General features: G+C 37.2%; 1 pseudogene; it reads left to right on the top strand.

Moving 5' to 3' along the window:
* LOC105874680 (small COPII coat GTPase SAR1A pseudogene) overlaps positions 1-18,175 on the top strand; it is a 44,145-nt pseudogene that overhangs the window by 18,789 nt on the left and 7,181 nt on the right.

The following is an 18,175-nucleotide window of genomic DNA, read 5'->3' on the forward strand; positions in this document are numbered from 1 at the left end:
ATTTTTGCTGGGTATAGAATTCTGGATTGACAGTCCTTTTCTCTTAGCACTTGAAAATTGTCATGCCACTTCCTTCTGGCCTGCATGGTTTTTGGTGAGAAATTCACTATAATTCCAATTGTTTTTCTCAATTGTTTGCATATAGGTTTTCTTTTGAGGGGAGGTAAGAGTAAGAAGTTATCCCAGAGAAAAAGAGTTAGGGCCTGGGAAGGATGCAGTGTAGAAGGAGGGAAAGCCAATTGCAAGATACATTTTGATTTGTTTACCCTCTGGGTATGTAGAATTCAAAATTGGCTTTCTAAGGAGATGTGTAGAATGCTCATTGGAATTATCAACTTGAGATAGGAAAGACAGATTCTTTATTCACTGACTTCTGTTTCCCATTGCTCAAAGGTTGCCTATTAGTTCTTAACTCTCTCATACTTTTTAGGTGTATACATGCATGACTGTCAGTATATTTCATGTCTAAGAGTGGATGGGCAGATAGTAGGAGATACTCACTGTTACCAAGGTAAAGTACTAGTTGGCTGCAGCAATGATTAGGGTAAAGTATGGACTTAGAAGGTGTGTGACTGGGCACAAGATACCTTCAGCCTAGATTTTCTATTCACGCAAGAGAAGCTAAAACTTCCAATTCATCCATACTAACTTGGTCACTGGGAGTTTTTCTAAGGATTGTAATACTGTGGTAATTATTCCTTCCATCTCAGTTATTATTGCTGCCCCCTTCTTTCAAGGAGTTTTCATCTTCTGACTAACAAGAGGGCAATTGAGTTCAAGTCCCCTTGGATCCTGCCACCCTCCCCTCCTTCATTCTCCAAGGATTCACTCCCTTTCTGGGTCAGGCTGCTTCTACTTCTTCACAAAGTAAAGACTTCATTTCATTCTTCCCTAGAACAATTTCAGCTTCCTCCTTGTGTGGATTATTTTTAGTGGAAAATTGAAAAATCACTTTTGTATTCATCCAAGTCTTTTATAGCAGTCAGACCAAATTCCAAATTAATAACACAATTCTTTTGAAGAATTGCTTGGGAATAATTGTTCCCTTAGAATATCAAGTTTAAATAAGTTTTCAATCTATGGAGATAATACTCCCCTTTTTAATATGTGGAGTTCACGATGTAGGAATTAGAGCTGTGATTATTCATTTGTCAACAAGTTGGTTCTGCCACATCAGGCAGGATCCAAATAATCTATTGGCAAATGATTTCCTCTTAAGGCCATTTTCAGAATAGCCTATTGGCCATTGGACAATTGGCCAAAACTTACAATAGATAAAATTATTAGATCATAGCTGGGGTGAACACTGGAATGTGTTATTTTTAGAGGTAGTATCACAAAAATGCAACTATGAGTGAATTCATTTGTTGGCCATCAGCACTTTTGTGTGTGTGTGTGTGGATTTATTTAGCCAAGAGAACATCTCTCAGATCTTCCTTCATTATAATGAGGGCGACTGCACATCAGATTTGTCAGAGATTGTCCTGGCTTACACTTTTCCAAGAGCAATAATTAATAGTTCTTCCTTTTACACTGAAAAAAAATTCCAGATTAGGTCAATAAATTATATGATCACCCAAATCCTCACTTTTAACTGTTGAATCCAAACCTCCTATTGGAATTTTAATATTTCAAGGGGTGTGTGTGTGTGTGTGTGTGTGTGTGTGTGAAAAGTCTAAATTGTTTATAAAACAATGTCTGAATGTAACATGTCTTTGAGAATTTTTCTTAGTTCCATTTGAGATATGTTCTTGTACTTGCCAGGATGTTTCTGGCTCTCTAAAAGTTTTTATCAAACCAGGAGTCCAGATGGTCAGTTCTCTGGTTGCACAGAGACAGGGGAGTCAAAGTTTGTTTCTGCATGACTACAATCCATTGAAACTTAACTAGGGCAAGAAGCTTTCCCAAAAGAGTGCACAAACAGAATGTTACTGATTCTTAATCTCCCCAAAGATTACACATGAACTAGAAGGGAATCCTGTTCTATTTAAATCTAATTTTCCCTATAATAGCACTATTTTAGCTATGTGTATCAGACTTAATATGGTGAGAAAGCTTAAAAAAGAAGCAACTACTTTCAGTCTAGTCTAAAATGTTAATCTCAAAGATAGAAATATGCTGATGTGTATCCAATCAAGAATGTTGGCTCCTTGTTTAGAGGCATTATTGAAATTTTCTTTACATGCAAATCAAAGTTAATTATTTAAATATATTTTATGATAAAATGTATTATATAGAAAAATATTAAATAGGAAATTTGCTAAAAAATGATTAGAAGGGCTTTGGAGTAGGAAGAAATGGACTAAAGCTGTTTGCTTTGAAATATCTTAAAACCATTATTTCTTTTACATTATTAAGAAAACTATTTTTGAAGTGTTTGATAAATACCCCATCAATGGTATTTATACCAAGAAGCATTTATATTGAAATTTGAAAGGCAGGTAAGACAATTTAGCTAAGACTTAAATGAAAAGGGACAGTTGGGGTCTTATTTTGAAATGTGGACATTTTACACAAATACAAAACTCTCTGTTCTGGAAAGTGACTCAAATCCAAGCTACATTAACCTTAGTTTTCTTGATGAGAAGAACACATTTGAGTTTATGACTACATTCCATCTGAAGCTCTGCCTTAATAAAAGTGTATTTTAATTAAATTTGACATAGTATTAATCTGAGGTTTCTAATAATTATAAAATATTTAGAACCATTTACCTATAAAATCAAATCTAGAATTTAAATTTAGAATTAAATTAAATTTGAGTTTGGAATTAAATCTTCAGAGCCATCATTGTAGAATATTCCAGAAAATTCTTTCTCCCTATAGTATAGGTTTCTTTTTTTGAGACTTATTTATCTGATATTAGAATCTAAGTTAAGTTAGATACCATTGATTTTAACTCATGGATGTATTTAGGGTAGGAATTTAGTGGAACTAGACAAAAGAAAACAAAGTTTTTACCTTGTGAGTCTCCTGAACTAATTAGGGGACTTGGAGAACTGTCAATTTGGGAGAAATTCTAATATTTACTTTCTGGAGTAGTGATGATATTTTGGACCATCAGTTCCCACAGATAGTGTGACTGGAAAGGGTGCATTTGTTTCAGAATAGCCAGGGTGATGGGTTGAGAAAGGTGCCACCTAGCCTCTGGTGCCCTCATGACTCCCCTACTTACTGAGCATCACGGCCATTTCAAACTGCCTGTCAGGCTTCAGAATCTCTCTTTTCTTGTGGTAATGACCACACCAGTTCATTACCATTATCTAGAGGTTTCCTTATGTCAATTTTTGTAATGGTGCAAAGTAAAATTGGGGTGGATCTGCAGAGATGGAGAACTACTTTTTCTTCCTGTCTGTAACACAAAGCAATATTATTTATATCTCATTATCTTAAGGAGTTTAGAAAAATCACTTTTTTTTTGACAATGAATATTTCCTTTATTAAACTTTGAATGTGTCATCATGCCACTTAGTTAAAAAGTAAAATAAGTAGTAAAGTACAAACAAGAAAAAAAAAGCAATGCATAAGTCCTCTTTAATTACACTACTGCATTTTTAAAAGTAAGGGATGAAAACAATATACATATACATTAGTTTGAGGCAGTAATGAAACTATATATGCAGTACCCAAGCCAAATTCCAGGCTATTGCTGTTTTCTTAACGAAGTCGCCTCTGCAATTTCATTAATGACTTTGTTAAAATTGATCCTCTTTGCAATTCTTAGACTATATAGCCAGATATACAAATCTATGTTCATTCCTCAGTGATAAAAGGGTGCTTTCATTTACTTTCCACTTGGAACTATGTATATATATATGTATGTGTGTGTGTGTGTGCCTATATATTAATACACATACACAAATACACACACACACATAGTTAGGTAAAGATGTAAACATGAAGTACATTTAGCAGAAAGTCATAAAAATCTCATGATATATCAAAACCTCCAAATTATAAGATAGGGCATGTGTTTGTTTCTTCTAGATTGATTCAAATAGCTTAGAAAAAAGTATTCTTAATTTTAAAACTCTCTCTCTCTGATTCTCACGCTCCCTCTCTCACTCTCCACGTCCACCTCTGCCTCTCCTCAAGTGCACTTCTGTTCACCCAGGGGTGTTTTCAAGCTGGTTGAGGTGGCAGCTATGACACAGAACTGCTGCCTTCCAAAATATTCCCTTTGCTCCTAGGCTGAACTCATGAAGCCTCACTGCTCTCTTTAGGATGATGATAATAACCAACATCTATTGACTGCTCATAATATGCCAAGAAATCTTTGAATAATTTTATGTTAATTAACTTATGGTGCTGTTACAGTCACTGTTAGGTAAGAACCCATATTATTCTGGTTTTACCAGGTAATGAAATGGAGGTGAAGAAAGATTAAGTATTTGTCCAAGCTCACATGGCTGGGAAGGGACAGACCTGGAATATCATCTTCTCAAAGAACCATTCAACTCTGCTAGGAGCAGACTTTGGGCTACCTGAGTTACAGTATCGTGTAAACATGTCAGAACACCTTTTAATGTCTCTGGTCCCAAACTAGGATTTTTTTTTTTTTTTAAAAAGGTAGTTATGGATTAGATAACATCTGCAGGACTTTTAGCTTCTCACTAGGAATTTCCCAGTTATCATCATAATTGTCAATAGATATAATATAAAGTGTAGCAATATTAAAACTAATTTTTTTATGGAGCCACAAAATAATTGCTCCACTTATAAGTTTTGCAACCTTAACCCTGTGTCTCAATCTGACATTTAAAGTATAATGAATAATCTTTACTTGGAATGTTTGCTCAAATTGGTTGTTGATGCCATTAAAATATTTTAAACATAGCAGTTAGAAGTTATTTCAAGAATTTCATATAATTACAAAATATCCCAGTTATGCGGTCATTTGATGCTCATGTACTTTCAAAAACATCTGTATCTCTGCTGTTGAAAAGAAGGCTTTATCTCCTTTCCCTCCACTATAGTTTCCTTTCTGTTCCCTGTAGATGTATGTATCTGATGGTTAGGTTATCATTTTCTCTTGATTTATGATACATTATAATTTTTAAAAATATATTTAAACCTCTATAATTTATTACAATTGATTTAGATCATATCTCCCTATTTCTCTGTCCTAGCTGTAGCCTTCTAACCTCCTCTCTTCCTCTAAAAATACCTCCAGCTTCCGTCAGTTATTCCTTTATTTTTACATTACCATGTTTACAGTATTTATATTGTCTGTAGCTACACTGTTTTTATGTTTTGTATATAGCTTAATTTTTAAAGTGGAAAACCAACACAATAGCATTTCAATGGCTGTGAAGACATAGATGTTACTGTCTTCAGACATAAGTGAGTGAGTGGGACCACAAGCAAGCAATTGATTCCGTAGTGGACACTAGGTGGGTGTCCTTCAAGTCACTTCCGACTCTGTCTACCTGGAGGTAGTGACAGATGGCACAGGGTGAGGGATCAGTCCCACGAGATGTCTCCCCTTCCTCCGCTTCCAATGCCAATCCCAAGACTCTGGTTCTTTAAGCTGGAATCTAGTTCTGAATCAGGGGTCCCACGACCTGCTCCTTGGGCTCGATTACTTCTGTTTAATATTTACTACAACCAAGTTTACCATAAACAGGACAGTGTATTTTTTATATACATTAGATCCAGGGATGCTTGCAGTTCTGTTGCCGTTAGGCAAGCAATGACCTGTGTCATAGCTTCCCATTTTTGACTCATGCCTCATGGCTGACGATGACAAAAATGAGTTTCAGGCATGACAACTGCATTCAAACTAAAATGACTAAGAGAGGAAAATAAAACTTATCCCATTTCTTACTTAAGAGACTTTTGGGAAGTTCAGTATAAAACTTTTAGTTACATCTCATTGGCCAGAATTTAGTAACATAACTTCCCTTCAGTTTTAAGGAAAGCTGAAAAGTTTAGTATTTTAGCTGGGAATCATTATGCCCAGCTAAAAATCAGATTTTTATTACTAAAGAAATGGAGAATAGACATTTAAAGTCAAATACTTACCTATAACATTCTGTGTTTACTGTTTCTCTGATGCTCTGTTTTCACATCCTGTGGATTCAACATTTTCTCCGAACTTTCCGAAAATACAGGTAAAAATATTTTAAATATTTTCTGTCTTTCATGAATCTTTATTTTCTTTCTTTAGGGACAGTTAGGATCATTTATTTATATTAGTCTTCTCCTTGTAGTTGGATTTCTTCATATGACGGCTGAGAATATTTTATTTTTTTCTCATAGTATTTAAGAATGGAAGATTTTTTTTTTCACTATTATAAGGACTTGGCTTGGTTTTCCTCTCTTATTTTGTAGGTGGATTTATTGCTGTAATGGGCCCCTACAGGGAGCAGGAAGCCTAAATAGATCCTCTGTGTATGGGGGGTTAGGTCTCTCTAGTGTCAGATTTCATCTTAAGGCCAATGAATAGGAAGCTGCCTTCAGGCAAAAAGCCTCTAAATATCAGAATGAAGAGGTTTGCAATCAATATAAATGACTAGAAGATCTAGGTTTCTCCAGACGCTTTAAAAAAATATTTCTTTCTTTCTTTTTTTTTAAGGGATCAGACTTATAAATTAGAGAGAATATTACAGAAATAACCACTCATGCATTTTTTTAATTATTGACGGTGGCACTAATCTCTGCCATTTCCTCTGATATGTGGTATTGTTTTTGTTGATTTGTTTGTTTTTCTTTCTTTTTTGCTGGTTTTTAGTCTCTGGGTTCAAGACAGATGGTAGTTTCAGTCTTCAACTTGGTTTCCCCACTACAAGAACTCTTTGTCCCACAGCCTAAGAACTCTAGGGGAAAGTGCCATCAATTGCCACATGGGTTTATTCTAATGATACTTTAGGATGCTGGGGAAATGCCCACAAGGCAGGAGAATGGATCTATTAATAGGTGACCCATGTTACCTGGATCTTAGCAAGGACTCCATTAATCCTCTAGCTCCGCATGGCCACAGCATAACTTCAGGACCCTGGATGTCAGTGCCAGCTCAGATCCTATGCCCAACAGTCCTCAAAAACCCTAGGTATTGCCCCTTTCCAGTTCAGTTACCAAAAAGTTGTGTGTATATTTATCTCGGGATGGACTAGAGGTTTTGCTACTGAATATACACTTGCTATGGCATTTCAGAGTCCTTCCTTATGTTGCCAACCTCACTGTTCTTGGTTCCCAAGTTAATAGAAACTGGCACAAGACCAAAAAAGGAATCTATACACACAAGGCTTTATTGAGGGGAGGTTTGCTCCAACTAAAGGGAGACAGTGTTGGTTAAGGAGCAGCCAGACTGGCTCTCTGAACAGAGGGCTGGGGAACTTTCAAAGTGTAGAGAGAGGAAGTTTGACACTTGCATTGAAATCGTAGCCTATAGAGATGCAGTTTTATTGGCAGCTGCCCCTCCAGCGATCATGCTTCTTCATAGATCCCATGTCTCATTAGCATATTAAATATGCACCTTGGGCATTATTTTTAGCATTAAAATGAGGCAAAAGGTCTATGAGTAATCAACTTTGGGCTTCATCTTGGCAGTAACCAGTTTGTGCTGGCTTTGACTGTAGACGGCAGACCCCTGCTCCAATGCATGCCATGTCCTATTAAAGAAAGCACACCTACCTTCTGTGGAAGCTGGTGCTAATCATTTTCAAAGGTTTTTCTTTCAGTATTATAAGCAGTGTTAAGCTTTGGCTCAAGGCTCAGGTAGGTAGCCAAAGTCCACTTCCAATGCTATCTCACTTATAGGAACCAAACCGTTCCTTGAATTGTAGGGTTTCAAGCCTGAGAATCAGCTCAGGAAACTGGGGAAGGGATCACACTTTTACTGGGGTGACTGTCCACACTCTTTTGATTATGCATTGTTGATTTATTTTTATTCTTTAAATTAAGCAATACTTGCTGGTTTGCATCTTTCCTGCCTATAGGTATGCAATGTTCCATTAACTAGCTCCGTGGCTCTCTTAGGGTCGGGTCACTTGCCTGCCACTCAGGTCTTTCTGCTCTGTCAGTGGTTGCCTCTGTCTTGGCACTGAGGGTTGGCTGTGGGACCCCTACCGCTCCAATCTCCTGTCATCTCCCTTGTTTGCTAGAACCCAGTTCTGTGACAGCATCTCCTTTCATCAGCCTTAGCCTACAGAAGACAGCCATCCCTGTGCTTCTGAACAATATTGGTACCCCTTTCACCAGAGCATTCCATATCCTTTGGGAAATGGAGTATCCCTCATGTCCTGTAAGAAACACAGCCAGCTGGTGGGTTTTCCAACTTCGTGCAGTCTATCCGCGCACCTGCTTGGGCCTCTTGATCCCTTTCAGCCCTACCTTCCCTGTCAGTTCTGGCATTTTTGTTTGACTAACTTTGGCCCACAACTTTGTTCAAGCTTCCAAGAGCCACCATAACCATGTGTTAGCACCATCTCCTGCAGTCTGGCAGAGGGCTAAATCCCGTCTCTATGGGAGAAGGTGCCCATAATGACAGACTCTCATTTTCCCAACTTTGCATTCTTCATCATTCCTCCTCTATCCCTCACCCTCAGGATCTTGTTCCCACTTCTGCCAGTCCGATTCCTCAGTGCTATTTGGTCTGCTTGGCAAAACAAAGATGGGTGGACCCTGATCAAAGAGACTGTGTCATAGGGTGTCCGGTTTGTCTCAGACAAAGGCCCCTGTGTGATCTTTAAGCAAGAGGTGGCCACTATTTTCTAAAGACTACTTTTGCCAGACCAGTAGAATTAGGAGCATCCAGAGTTCACAGATTTCAAATGTATCTACCCAGATTTTCACATCTAAAGTGTCAGGGTCCCATTCCTTCCTTATAAGGGATGTGACTTTGGAAACTCACTGAAGCTAAGTATTCTTGTAGGGTAGAATTACTTTACAGATGGACTGTGGCAGTTCTATGCTTATGTCCAGGGACACATGGAAGTATCTGACTGTTTGCCAGATAAGGGTAGTTGGCAAACTAATGATACATAACGTTCCATTGAAAGTTTAGTACCCCCCTGGTGGGACCCAGGGTGGTTTGTTTCCTGATGGCTTATACCTGGCGTAATTGGTTACACAGCCAGATTTGGATAGGTGACTTTAAGAGAATAGGGAGCCCTGCTGAAAGCCCTTAGAAAGTGCTCCCCAAATGTAGTTTATCTGCACAAATCTTGGAAGTTCATTCCAGAGGCAAAGCATGGCCTTGTGTGAATAAGGACCCCAGGTAGCCTTTCAGACTCTGATGCTTTCTTGCATTCTCTTTCTCCTGTTGTACTGCATCCTTTGTGTTTATTAAAAAGCCTTATGTGACTGTGCTCCATGGAATCTTGTGAGTGCTTTCAATTAATTACCTGACCTTGCTGTGGAAAGTGCAGTGTTTACCATCCGCTGAATCTCTTCTCTACTCTTATGACTTAGTCTTGAGCCCAAATCCTCCATTCTGTCTGCCTTCCATTGACAGGAGATCAGGCCTTTGCTAAATGCTGCCAAAAAGGCATTTCAGTTTTTAGATTTTGCCCTTAATTTGTGATTAATCATTCTGGGCATGCTATTGTTTCTCTTCACTAAATTGATGTCACTCCATCACAGCCACCCAATTCAACAATCTATTACCTCATACTTGTCAAGAAAGAAATATTGCACGAGCCAATGAACTTCCTTCACCATTATCCCATCCTGGTTAACTGATGATGAATGTTCCAACAATTGCACTATTACAGCATGTCATGGGCTATTCATTCTCTACCCACCACTGGTAACAGAGTCCTTATTGCCAGATTGGTGTTCATTCATTTATACCCCAAATCATTTTGTAGATTCTGCTTCCTTATGATAGACATAGCTGTGAGCTAGTCAGCAGCAGATATTTGCAACAGCTTGGGATGAGAACAGTGGCTGTGAGAAAGGAAATGAGTGGACTACCGGGGTATCATTACCTTTGCTCTTTTCTCTTACCTATTTGTACATTTTTAACAGTCAACTTAGTATATTTTCAAGAGGGAAGTAAGACAGATATATGTATCTATTCTATTATCAAGAAATGAAAGCCAAATATTTTTAGCCCTCATTTAATACTGATTTGTTAAGCCAAATCATTATTCTACATTCTATTCATAATTAGTTTCTCAATTTTTTTGTGTGTGTGTGGAAGAGACTGTTTCAGACAAAGTGGGCAACACCACAGTCTAGCCAATTATGCTTACATTCATTCAAATGGAAATTAGTTTAACTGGTGACCTAAAAACATAACTTGCTAAATAAATAATTCAATATACCACCTCAAGGATATGAAATGGGGAGGTGAGTGTGGGATGAGAAATTATCTAATGGGTACTAAGTGTGATAATTGGATAAGGGTTACATATCAGGTAAGGGTGACACTCAGACTTCACCACTGTGCAGTATATCCATTATCCATGTAACACATTTGCACAGGTACCCTGTGAGTCTGTAAAAATAATAAAAACAAACAAAACAAAAATACATAAAATTATTCTATCAAGTGTGAATGAATTTAGATAGGACTACAGCCTTCCTGAAGTCAGGATTTTTTTTCTTCCTTTGTGGAGCAAGTAGAAAATATTTATAATCTTAAACATTTTTGTTTTTATAGGAGAAGGGGAGAGGAGGAGGAGAGCCTGGGGCTTGCAGGGGCAAGGTGGAGCTCTCCCGACCTCCCTCTCCCTGCCCCCCTCCCAGCATTTTTAACTAATTAACTTCTTTATTGAAGAAACCAGAGGAAAAAGATGAGTGTGATTAGAAAAGTCTCTGAAATCAGTTTTTCTAGGGTTAAAGTAGGTTAAAAGTTGTGAATAACACCTGGCCCACCTTAGTGGGGAGCTTATATAGGGCCATCTTCATATGGAACCGTGGCCCTGTTTGTGACTAAGGAGCATTACAATGCCGAACCTTCTCCCAAGTTTTCGAATGACACGGCAGTACCCCATGACCCAGCAGTGACAACTCAGTGATGGTACTCTATGGAAATAATAGGAAATGTGTACAAAAGTATGATTTGTGATCATAGAATACTGAAAATAAGTAAAATGCCAGTGGTAGATGGATAAATGAATTCTGGTTCATAATTATGATAGAATAATGTGCAGGTATTAAATACATTGTAGAAAAGAAAATGTTTAACCTTTTATTACTGAAGAGAAACTAGTGCCCAAGTGCTGCTGATCTCTGTGCTCCGAGGGACAGTCCAAGCTGCCTACTGCCACCAGAGCAGCCCCGCAGGTTGTAGTAAGCACTAGTAACATCTTTCATCTTTGAGTGACGCCATCTTGGAATGGCGTCAGCAGTGTGCTCCAGTGCCCAGGACTCCACAGGAAACCTGGAAAACTTGCATTCTTGGGTTTGGACAACACTGGCAAAACCACTCTCCTTCACGTGCTAAAAGATGACAGATTGGGCCAACACGTTCCAACACTGCATCCTACACCAGCAGAAATGACAATTGCTGGAATGACTTTTTACAAGTTTTGGTGGGCATAAGTAAGCATGTTGGGTTTGGAAAAATTATCTCCCAGCAATTAATGGGATTGTCTTTCTGGTAGACTGTGGGGATCATTCTCGCCTCATAGAATCCCAAATTGAGCTTAATGCTTTGATGGAACAAAATCCAGTGTGCCAATCCTTGTCTTGGGTAACAAAATTGGCAGAGCAGATGTGATTAGTGAAGAAAAGCTCTGTGAGATATTTGGGCTTTAGGGACAGAGCACAGGAAAGGGAATGTGAGCCTGAAGGAGCCGAGTGCCTGTCCCCATGGAAGTGTTCATGTTCAGTGTGCCCAAGAGGCGAGGAAGCCTATGGTGAGGGCTTCCACTGGCTCTCCTGGGATATTGACAGATGTTTGCACAGTGAAAATAATAGTTTTGCTTCCCTGGACTGATTCTGTCTACAGCTTCTTCATGAACTTTTCTAATAGAACAAGGAAAGTTCTCCAGCCAAATATGGCATTGAGAAGTCAAGACTTCTTGTCAACTTTCTCATCCCCCTGTGGTGACATGTGCTCTTCCCCACACTGTTGAGAGGTAATGCTGCCCCATGTACAGGTGCAGGTTGGGATCCTGGGACTTGGGAGATGGGAGGATTTGCCAGGTACAGCTCTGTGCCCTCACGGGGCACCTGAAGAGAAAAACACATCTCACCACTGTGGTTGATTTCAAAAGAAAGTGATTCTGTTTTTTTAAAGAAAGTGTTGTTAATGTAATTGGTACCCCTCCTAACTTTTTGAGTTCACAATTTACTTGTCCAGAGTTTTCTATTCTTCTTTTTTTGACTAATGAATGGCATTTAGGTACTTCATAAAATTATGATCGGATACTCATTGGAGGCCATAGCTCAGGTGGGTGAAGTTCACTCCTGCTGAGTAGGGGAGAGATGCTCCCCTGAGCTCACCTGTCTCTATAACTGCCTTGTAGTGGGTGGCGTCACCTGTGCACAGAGAACTGGCAAAGGTGCAGAACTCTGACCTCGCAGTTGCGGCAGGTTTCCACTGTGGTAAGCTCATTGCAGAATGCGTAGTAGATTGTTCGCTGTGGAGGAGTTACTATAAGTATAGAGTAGGTCATTGTTATCATTGTTTTTACTTATAAAGCTACAAATTTCAGCCAGTATTTGCTTTTATACTGTTGTGAAATTTCCTTCCCTCTGTAGCACCTTCCTTTTTCGTTTTCAGTTATAAAAAGTGACTTTCACCCCAGGAAAGAGTTGAGAACATATCTCACGTTGTCACCTACTGCAAGTGTGTCTCAATTGCTTTTGCAGATTCTGGGGAAATTTTTTTCTGAATAAGAGGACAAAGGACAAAGGTAACAGCTTAAGGGCTCTTAATTCTGTGAGTTGAGGACTTAAAAAATCGGTTATTGTAGCACTCCTTGGAATTTAGGAAAGATTTACTCACTTGAAGAATTTTGGTCTCTGTTGGGGTGTTCAACTCTTTTTTCTTACATCCTTTCTCCTTCTCAGTTATCTGTTTCATTCTCTGGTGTTTATAGTAAAAGTTAACATCTGTAGCTTTTCTAGGTTTTTTTTTTTTTTTTCTGGTATGACATTGCTTTTTCTCCATTCCAGAAATAAGTTGGGGAAAACAGTGACTCGAAGCCTTCTGTAGAGCTGTTCCTTTAGCAGCGGCATCATTTATCATTAGTGAACACCCAGGTTGAAAGCATTGGCATCCTCACTAGGGCGATGAGGATTATTTTATAGTGTTCCATTTTCTTGGTGCCGCGTACAAAATTGGATTTTCATGGTCTTAATCTATATTCTACTCTTGTGATAAAAGATGAAAGGATAGGAGATGGCCTTAGGATGAGAGGATATCTTTGTTCATTTTTCCTTTAATAAAAGGTTAGAGGTAGTTTCCTCAAAATTGAAAATTGTGATAATCATGCTTATTTGCGGAGGATTGAAGTAAATTCGGTGTAGTCCTTCTTCTAATGTGAGGGTAGGGAAAGTGTGGATAGCATTACTGGGGTGAGAGAGCATCATTCTTTAGTTGGATTTCTCATCCTTAGTCTTCAGTGCTGACCTGGTGAGAAAGCATAGTTTTTCACTGCCAGGTCCCGTGTGCAGAGGCTCAATGACATGTATGTCTGGGAAATGCTAATAAATGCATTTCAATTATTAGCAAGCATAGCTGGATTAAGACAAAGTTGTAGTTTTGGAAAGGGGTTAAAGCCCCAAGTGAACAATTCTAACTAACTTACACACTTGTTCATTTCCTCTGGTTAAAGGTTACCCATATTTCTCTACTCAGAGACATGAGACATATGATTGCTTCTGTGTTAGTTTTCTTTTGTTTGTTTTTTTCTCCCTATTTTTCCCTAATCCTTTTGCTGCAAGCTAGAAAACTGTGAGTTTTCTACAGTAGGGCAGTTCTTTGTGAAAGTGATTTATTCCACTGGAGAAAGAGGGGATTGAAAAGTCAATTAGCATCAGTCGATTTCTTGCCCCGCAGAGCACCATTCCTGTAATAGGATAGTTGAAAGAAGCTGTGTGAAGCTCAGCTCCTAACGTCGAGGATAAGAGCCTTGCATGGGAACTAGCATGAAACGAGAACTTCCATTCCGTTTTATCAGAGTGCATATGTGTCCTACTTCAGGAAAAGTAAAATAGTCATTTATAAAAGAAAAAGTCAACCTGTATCCTAAGCATTTTAATAAAAAGTTAAAACAAACAAAAAAGGAACTAGCCCTGAAAATATTTAGACATACCTTTCAAACATTTTCTTTGGAAGCTCATATATTTAGTCTTAAAAGTATTTTTAGAGTAAGAATATTTTATTTTATTTTTAAGTTGCATTTTACTTCTGACTGGCAAATAATATATGTATTTATGGGGGTACAATGTGATATATACATGTGTATATTGTGGAATAATCAAATGATCAAATCAGGCTAATTAACATATCCATCGCCTCAAATATTGACCATTGTTTTTTTTTTTGTGGTGAGAACATTTAAAGTCCTCTCTTTAAACCATTTTGAAATATACAATACATTATTATTAAGTACATTCACCATCCTGTGTGATAGATCCCCAGAACCTACTCCTCCTATCTGAAACCTTGCACCTTCTGACCAATGTCTTCCCTTCTCCGCCTGCCAGCCTCGGGAAGGCTGAACATTTATTTTTCAGTCTCTGTAACTTTTCTCCCCAGCGTCTTATGATAAATGTGTACTGTCGCCATCACATCCATTGGCATTTTGCTCAGCTTTTAACAAAAATATTGTTTTTCCGTCTTTGATAATAGCATGAATAGCGCTGGTATACAAAAATGCCTGTTAAAAGGCCCAGCTATTTGAAGTCATTGCTAAACAAGGCCAGGCACGTTAACTCAGCTAATTTGAAACATGCGAAGAGAAGCAGGCCTTGCCAGTGGCAAGGAGCGGGGTGAAGATGGAAACACATTTTGTTTTCAAGCTTCTCCGAGTATTTTAGAGTATTTTATAGGTCATGGGCAGTGAAGAAGCCAATGAAAATCCACACTGAGAACAATTTATCTGAACCCTTTTCTAAGTTCCATTTCTCCAAAAGCCAAGTGACTGCTCATTTTCACATATCTTCCAAATGAGTAACTGTTGTAGGTAAATGTTCTATTTCTTTTTGAATGGAAAGTAATAGGAATTTCCTGTTTTGAATAAAATAATATGGTGTTAACTGTTAGTATTTTGAATACCATTCCAAGACTACTTATCCTCTCCTTATATTTCATATGATTATATATAAAACTATATGTGATCATATATCTGCATATAGATAATAACTCCTAATATTAGATCCTTCATGTAATGTCATGAGTCTATAAAAACAGAGGTAGAAAAATTTGAGTCTCATATACTGTCTAGTTTTTTTCTCAGATTATTGAGACCTATATTTTTCCATTACTTACAGCCTTTAAGTTAAAACTTTGACTATAGCTAGAGAACATTATGTTAGCATTGTTCTGGGGTCAACTTACCTTCATTGTTTTTCTGGATTCATATACAGCATATGGATTCTGGCTTATGTTAGGAAAATGGTGAGTGAGTCTTGGTGTTCTCCTAAATGCCTGGCTTTGTAATGCTTACGTGCTCACTGGGCATGGGCCAATACTGGAGGTTCCAGCGGTGATCTATCAAGGTAATTATTCTCTCGGGTCTCTCTACCATGTAATTTGCTATTCTAAATATACAGGTCAGTAGTGTCTAGATATTAAGTTCTTTTCATCACGTAGGACCTTGTTTATATATCATCTTAGCTACGTGTTGAGCTGATTTTAAAAATCACATGGGTCCTAGTTTTAAAATTAAATCATTAGATGCAACATGTAGAAAACATTCCAATTATGTTGTTCATGAAACAGATGGAGCAGTGCCTGGATAGTAGTAGGCACCAAATAAATATTTGTTAAATGAATAAATGAAGGGAATGATATGCTGAGAAAACAATATTTAAAAAAAAATATTTTTCAAGACTTATTGACTATCTTTTATTTTCTATAAGGATGTAGGGGGATTCTTTTTAAATTTAGTTATATTTGGACTCCGCCAGCATTTGTATAATTGTTTGTTTTTATCTATAAGAATTTTAGAAAAATATTATTTTAAGATTTTGTGACTTACCATGGACAGTAGAAACTGTTCTCTCTCTCATAGTTTAAGACATTTATTCATGTATTCAATCATGTATTCCTTTTGTCAAGACATATATTATCTACTAAGTCTATGCACTATGTAGTAAGTATATGTACATTGGGTGAACAACTATAAATGAGACAACTACAGATCCTGGTCTCAGAGAACTGTCAATTATTCAAGGAAGACAGATAAATAAGTAGGATAAATAAAATGTGCTATTATAGGAGTGCAGGTGTTTTAAGAACAGATAGCAAGAGGTTCCAATCTAGTTTAAGACTTAAGGAAGGTTCTTCTGTTTATGTGACAGACTGAGATTGGAGGATGAGTAGAGCTGATAATATGAAGAGGAAAAGGAGGAGGAAAAAAGTACATGTTTCAGATGGAGATAATGGTACAGATAGCTAATTTGTTTTTCTGTGTGAAACAAACAAAATACTTACCCTGATCCATATGCTCATATGCTAAAAAGAGAGTGGTGAAAAGGATGAGAGAATGACAAGTCCATTTAAAGAACAAAAATATATTAGCTTTTGCTAGATTTTTCAATCAGAAGGAAAAGAAATGGCATATAAGCTTGAAGAAATAACACAGTTTTTCAGAGTGTAAAAGATTTTGAAAGCCACATGAAGGGATTTGGGCTTTAACATGAGGACAATGAATAGGCTTGCTTGCTTGCTTTTTTATTTATTTATTTATAATTCCCTTGTGTTAAGTGCTGACTTTCAATATATTACTTTCAATTTATAATATATTAGTGAGAGAGCTATTCTGCTATGTACAAAACCCTGATCCAGACAATGTATAGTTACTAAAGGATTCCACAATGGATGGTAAAATTTGAAAGTACACAGAATGGCTTCACAGAGAGCAAGATTTCTTGGCAAAGAACCTAATTTGAAGGCTGGGGCAGAAATCAAAATGAGAAATGATAAATGGAAAGAAGTTAAAGAAAGAAACAACTATTTGGATGTAGAAGTAAACTGGTCTTGGTGAATGATATGTAGGAATCAGCAAGAGAGAGATACGAGGGAGAGTTCTTGAGTGTTTTTAACATGAACAGATACTGAATTTTGTCAAATGCTTTTTCTGCATCTATTGAGATGATCATAAAATTTTTATCCTTCAATCTTTAATGTAGTGTATCACATTGATTGATTTATGTATCTTGAACCATCCTTGCATTCCAGGGATAAATACCACATGATCATGGTATTTGATCCCTTTTGTGTGCTGTTGAATTTGATTTACCAGTATTTTGTTTGGGATTTTTGCATCTGTGTTCATCAGGAATACTGGTATATAGTTGTATTTTTCTTGTAGTGTCTTCAGCTGACTTTTGTATCAGGTTAATACTGGCCTCATGAAATGAATTTAGTAGTGTTTCTACAATTTTCTGGAAGACTTTGAGAAAGATGGGTAATACTTCTTTAAATGTTTGGTAAAATTCTTCAGTGAAGCCATCAGCTCCTTGATTTTTCTTTGACAAGATATTTTTCAGTACAAATTTAACCTCACTACTTATTGGTTTTTTCAGGTTTTCTATTTCTTCTTGAGTCAGTTTTGATAGGTTGTATGTTTCCAGGAATTTATTCATTTCTTGTAGGTTATCTAATTTGTCAACAGAATTGTTCACAGTTGTCTCTTATAATCCTTTTTATTTCTGTGATAATCAGTTATTATGTCTCTTTTATTTCAAATTTTATGTATTAAAGGCTTGCCATTTTTCTTAGTCTAATAGTAGTTTTCTTAATTTTGTTTGTTTTCAAAAAGCAGCTCTTAATTTTGTTAATCTTTTCTGTTGTTTTCCTAATCTTTATTTCATTTATTTCTGCTCTGATCCTTTTACTTTTTCCTTCTTTCTATAAAGTTGCAGGATAATTTGTTCTTTTTCTAGTTCTTTGAGGTGTAAAGTTAGGTTGTTTGGGATTTTTTTTCCTTTAGTTGGATGTTTATCCAACTGTAAACTTCCTCTTTGAACTGCTTTTGTTGATAATTTTGGTATGCTGTGTTTCCATTTTTATTTATCTGAAAATATTTTTAAATTTCTCTTTGGA

The sequence above is a fragment of the Microcebus murinus genome, chromosome 15 (assembly GCF_040939455.1).
Source record: "Microcebus murinus isolate Inina chromosome 15, M.murinus_Inina_mat1.0, whole genome shotgun sequence".
NCBI classification, from domain to species: Eukaryota; Metazoa; Chordata; class Mammalia; order Primates; family Cheirogaleidae; genus Microcebus; species Microcebus murinus.